The sequence below is a fragment of the Labrus mixtus genome, unplaced genomic scaffold (genome assembly GCF_963584025.1).
Source record: "Labrus mixtus unplaced genomic scaffold, fLabMix1.1 SCAFFOLD_41, whole genome shotgun sequence".
Taxonomy (NCBI): domain Eukaryota; kingdom Metazoa; phylum Chordata; class Actinopteri; order Labriformes; family Labridae; genus Labrus; species Labrus mixtus.
In genome coordinates this window covers 577,111-582,693 of record NW_026870068.1, presented here as the reverse complement: position 1 = coordinate 582,693, position 5,583 = coordinate 577,111, and positions in this window count along the sequence as shown.

Genomic DNA, 5,583 nt, shown 5'->3' with positions numbered 1-5,583 from the left:
GGCTGTAACGTCTGCAGCAGGTAAACAGACTGTAAGGTCTGCAGTTAAACAGACTGTAATGTCTGCAGGTAAACAGACTGTAACATCTGCAGGTAAACAGACTGTAACGTCTGCAGCAGGTAAACAGACTGTAACGTCTGCAGTAGGTAAACAGACTGTAACGTCTGCAGAAGGTAAACAGACTGTAACGTCTGCAGGTAAACAGACTGTAACGTCTGCAGCGGTTAAACAGACTGTAACGTCTGCAGCAGGTAAACAGACTGTAACGTCTGCAGGTAAACAGACTGTAACTTCTGAAGCGGGTAAACAGACTGTAACGTCTGCAGCGGGTAAACAGACTGTAACGTCTGCAGGTAAACAGACTGTAACGTCTGCAGCAGGTAAACACACTGTAACGTCTGCAGCAGGTAAACAGGCTGTAACGTCTGCAGCAGGTAAACAGACTGTAAGGTCTGCAGTTAAACAGACTGTAACGTCTGCAGGTAAACAGACTGTAACGTCTGCAGCAGGTAAACAGACTGTAACGTCTGCAGGTAAACAGACTGTAACGTCTGCAGCAGATAAACAGACTGTAACGTCTGCAGTTAAACAGACTGTAATGTCTGCAGGTAAACAGACTGTAATGTCTGCAACAGGTAAACAGACTGTAACTGTTCAGCAGGTAAACAGATTGTAACGTCTGCAGCGGGTAAACAGACTGTAACGTCTGCAGCAGGTAAACAGACTGTAACGTCTGCAGCGGGTAAACAGACAGTAACGTCTGCAGCAGGTAAACAGACTGTAACGTCTGCAGGTAAACAGACTGTAACGTCTGCAGTGGGTAAACAGACTGTAACGTCTGCAGCAGGTAAACAGACTGTAACGTCAGCAGCAGGTAAACAGACTGTAACGTCTGGAGGTAAACAGACTGTAACGTCTGCAGCGGTTAAACAGACTGTAACGTCTGCAGCAAGTACACAGACTGTAACGTCTGCAGCGGGTGAACAGACTGTAACGTCTGCAGCGGGTAAACAGACTGTAATGTCTGCAGCAGGTAAACAGACTGTAACGTCTGCAGCGGTTAAACAGACTGTAACGTCTGCAGCAGGTAAACAGACTGTATCGTCTGCAGCAGGTAAACAGACTGTAACGTCTGCAGCGGGTAAACAGACAGTAACGTCTGCAGCAGGTAAACAGACTGTAACTGTTCAGCAGGTAAACAGACTGTAACGTCTGCAGGTAAACAGACTGTAACGTCTGCAGCGGGTAAACAGACAGTAACGTCTGCAGCAGGTAAACAGACTGTAACATCTGCAGGTAAACAGACTGTAACGTCTGCAGGTAAACAGACTGTAACTTCTGCAGCGGGTAAACAGACTTTAACGTCTGCAGCGGGTAAACAGACTGTAACGTCTGCAGCAGGTAAACAGACTGTAACGTCTGCAGCGGGTAAACAGACAGTAACGTCTGCAGCAGGTAAACAGACTGTAACGTCTGCAGGTAAACAGACTGTAACTTCTGCAGCGGGAAAACAGACTGTAACGTCTGCAGTGGATAAACAGACTGTAACGTCTGCAGGTAAACAGACTGTAACGTCTGCAGCAGGTAAACAGACTGTAAAGTCTGCAGCAGGTAAACAGGCTGTAACGTCTGCAGCAGGTAAGCAGACTGTAAGGTCTGCAGTTAAACAGACTGTAATGTCTGCAGGTAAACAGACTGTAACATCTGCAGGTAAACAGACTGTAACGTCTGCAGCAGGTAAACAGGCTGTAAGGTCTGCAGCAGGTAAACAGACTGTAAGGTCTGCAGTTAAACAGACTGTAACGTCTGCAGGTAAACAGACTGTAACGTCTGCAGCAGGTAAACAGACTGTAACGTCTGCAGGTAAACAGACTGTAACGTCTGCAGCGGTTAAACAGACTGTAACGTCTGCAGCAGGTAAACAGACTGTAACGTCTGCAGCGGGTGAACAGACTGTAATGTCTGCAGCGGGTAAACAGACTGTAACGTCTGCAGCAGGTAAACAGACTGTAACGTCTGCAGGTAAACAGACTGTAACGTCTGCAGCAGGTAAACAGACTGTAACGTCTGCAGCGGGTGAACAGACTGTAATGTCTGCAGCGGGTAAACAGACTGTAACGTCTGCAGCAGGTAAACAGACTGTAACGTCTGCAGGTAAACAGACTGTAACGTCTGCAGCGGTTAAACAGACTGTAACGTCTGCAGCAGGTAAACAGACTGTATCGTCTGCAGCAGGTAAACAGACTGTAACGTCTGCAGCGGGAAAACAGACAGTAACGTCTGCAGCAGGTAAACAGACTGTAACTGTTCAGCAGGTAAACAGACTGTAACGTCTGCAGGTAAACAGACTGTAACGTCTGCAGCGGGTAAACAGACAGTAACGTCTGCAGCAGGTAAACAGACTGTAACGTCTGCAGGTAAACAGACTGTAACGTCTGCAGGTAAACAGACTGTAACGTCTGCAGCAGGTAAACACACTGTAACGTCTGCAGCAGGTAAACAGGCTGTAACGTCTGCAGCAGGTAAACAGACTGTAAGGTCTGCAGTTAAACAGACTGTAACGTCTGCAGGTAAACAGACTGTAACGTCTGCAGCAGGTAAACAGACTGTAACGTCTGCAGGTAAACAGACTGTAACGTCTGCAGCAGATAAACAGACTGTAACGTCTGCAGTTAAACAGACTGTAATGTCTGCAGGTAAACAGACTGTAATGTCTGCAACAGGTAAACAGACTGTAACTGTTCAGCAGGTAAACAGATTGTAACGTCTGCAGCGGGTAAACAGGCTGTAACGTCTGCAGCAGGTAAACAGACTGTAACGTCTGCAGCAGGTAAACAGACTGTAACGTCTGCAGCAGGTAAACAGACTGTAACGCCTGCAGGTAAACAGACTGTAACGTCTGCAGTTAAACAGACTGTAACGTCTACAGGTAAACAGACTGTAACATCTGCAGCAGGTAAACAGACTGTAACGTCTGCAGCAGGTAAACAGACTGTAGCGTCTGCAGCAGGTAAACAGACTGTAACGTCTGCAGCGGGTGAACAGACAGTAACGTCTGCAGCGGGTAAACAGACTGTAACGTCTGCAGCAGGTAAACAGACTGTAACGTCTGCAGGTAAACAGACTGTTACGTCTACAGGTAAACAGACTGTAACGTCTAGAGGTAAACAGACTTTAACGTCTGCAGCAGGTAAACAGACTGTAAGTTTTCAGCAGGTAAACAGACTGTAACGTCTGCAGGTAAACAGACTGTAACGTCTACAGGTAAACAGACTGTAACGTCTGCAGCAGGTAAATAGACTGCAACGTCTGCAGGTAAACAGACCGTAACGTCTGCAGCAGGAAAACAGGCTGTAACGTCTGCAGCAGGTAAACAGACTGTAACGTCTGCAGCGGGTGAACAGACAGTAACGTCTGCAGCGGGTAAACAGACTGTAACTTCTGCAGCAGGTAAACAGACTGTAACGTCTGCAGGTAAACAGACTGTAACGTCTGCAGCGGTTAAACAGACTGTAACGTCTGCAGCAGGTAAACAGACTGTAACGTCTGCAGCAGGTAAACAGACTGTAACGTCTGCAGCAGGTAAACAGACTGTAACGTCTGCATCGGGTAAACAGACTGTAACGTCTGCAGTGGGTAAACAGACTGTAACATCTGCAGGTAAACAGACTTAAATCGTCTGTAGCAGGTAAAAAGACTGTAACGTCTGCAGGTAAACAGACTGTAACATCTGCAGCAGGTAAACAGACTGTAACGTCTGCAGCAGGTAAACAGACTGTAGCGTCTGCAGCAGGTAAACAGACTGTAACGTCTGCAGCGGGTGAACAGACAGTAACGTCTGCAGCGGGTAAACAGACTGTAACGTCTGCAGCAGGTAAACAGACTGTAATGTCTGCAGCAGGTATACAGACTGTAACGTCTGCAGCGGGTAAACAGACAGTAATGTCTGCAGCAGATAAACAGACTGTAACGTCTGCAGGTTAACAGACTGTAACGTCTGCAGCAGGTAAACAGACTGTAACGTCTGCAGCAGGTAAACAGACTGTAACTGTTCAGCAGGTAAACAGATTGTAACGTCTGCAGCGGGTAAACAGACTGTAACGTCTGCAGCGGGTAAACAGACTGTAACGTCTGCAGGTACACAGACTGTAACGTCTGCAGGTAAACAGACTGTAACGTCTGCAGCAGTTAAACAGACTGTAACGTCTGCAGCAGGTAAACAGGCTGTAACGTCTGCAGCAGGTAAACTGACTGTAACGTCTGCAGTTAAACAGACTGTAATGTCTTCAGGTAAACAGACTGTAACGTCTGCAGCAGGTAAACAGACTGTAACGTCTGCAGCAGGTAAACAGACTGTAACGTCTGCAGGTAAACAGACTGTAACGTCTGCAGCAGGTAAACAGACTGTAACGTCTGCAGCAGGTAAACAGGCTGTAACGCCTGCAGCAGGTAAACAGACTGTAACGTCTGCAGTTAAACAGACTGTAACGTCTGCAGGTAAACAGACTGTAACGTCCGCAGCAGGTAAACAGACTGTAACGTCTGCAGTTAAACAGACTGTAACGTCTGCAGGTAAACAGACTGTAACGTCTGCAGCAGTTAAACAGACTGTAACGTCTGCAGGTAAAAAGACTGTAACGTCTGCAGCGCGTAAACAGACTGTAACGTCTGCAGCAGGTAAACAGACTGTAACGTCTGCAGCAGGTAAACAGACTGTAACGTCTGCAGTTAAACAGAATGTAATGTCTTCAGGTAAACAGACTGTAAAGTCTGCAGGTAAACAGACTGTAACGTCTGCAGCACGTAAACAGACTGTAACGTCTGCCGCAGGTAAACAGACTGTAACGTCTGCAGCAGGTAAACAGACTGTAACGTCTGCAGGTAAAAAGACTGTAACGTCTGCAGCAGGTAAACAGACTGTAACGTCTGCAGGTAAACAGACTGTAACTTCTGAAGCGGGTAAACAGACTGTAACGTCTGCAGGTAAACAGACTGTAACGTCTGCAGCAGGTAAACACACTGTAACGTCTGCAGCAGGTAAACAGGCTGTAACGTCTGCAGCAGGTAAACAGACTGTAAGGTCTGCAGTTAAACAGACTGTAATGTCTGCAGGTAAACAGACTGTAACATCTGCAGGTAAACAGACTGTAACGTCTGCAGCAGGTAAACAGACTGTAACGTCTGCAGTAGGTAAACAGACTGTAACGTCTGCAGAAGGTAAACAGACTGTAACGTCTGCAGGTAAACAGACTGTAACGTCTGCAGCGGTTAAACAGACTGTAACGTCTGCAGCAGGTAAACAGACTGTAACGTCTGCAGGTAAACAGACTGTAACTTCTGAAGCGGGTAAACAGACTGTAACGTCTGCAGCGGGTAAACAGACTGTAACGTCTGCAGGTAAACAGACTGTAACGTCTGCAGCAGGTAAACACACTGTAACGTCTGCAGCAGGTAAACAGGCTGTAACGTCTGCAGCAGGTAAACAGACTGTAAGGTCTGCAGTTAAACAGACTGTAACGTCTGCAGGTAAACAGACTGTAACGTCTGCAGCAGGTAAACAGACTGTAACGTCTGCAGGTAAAC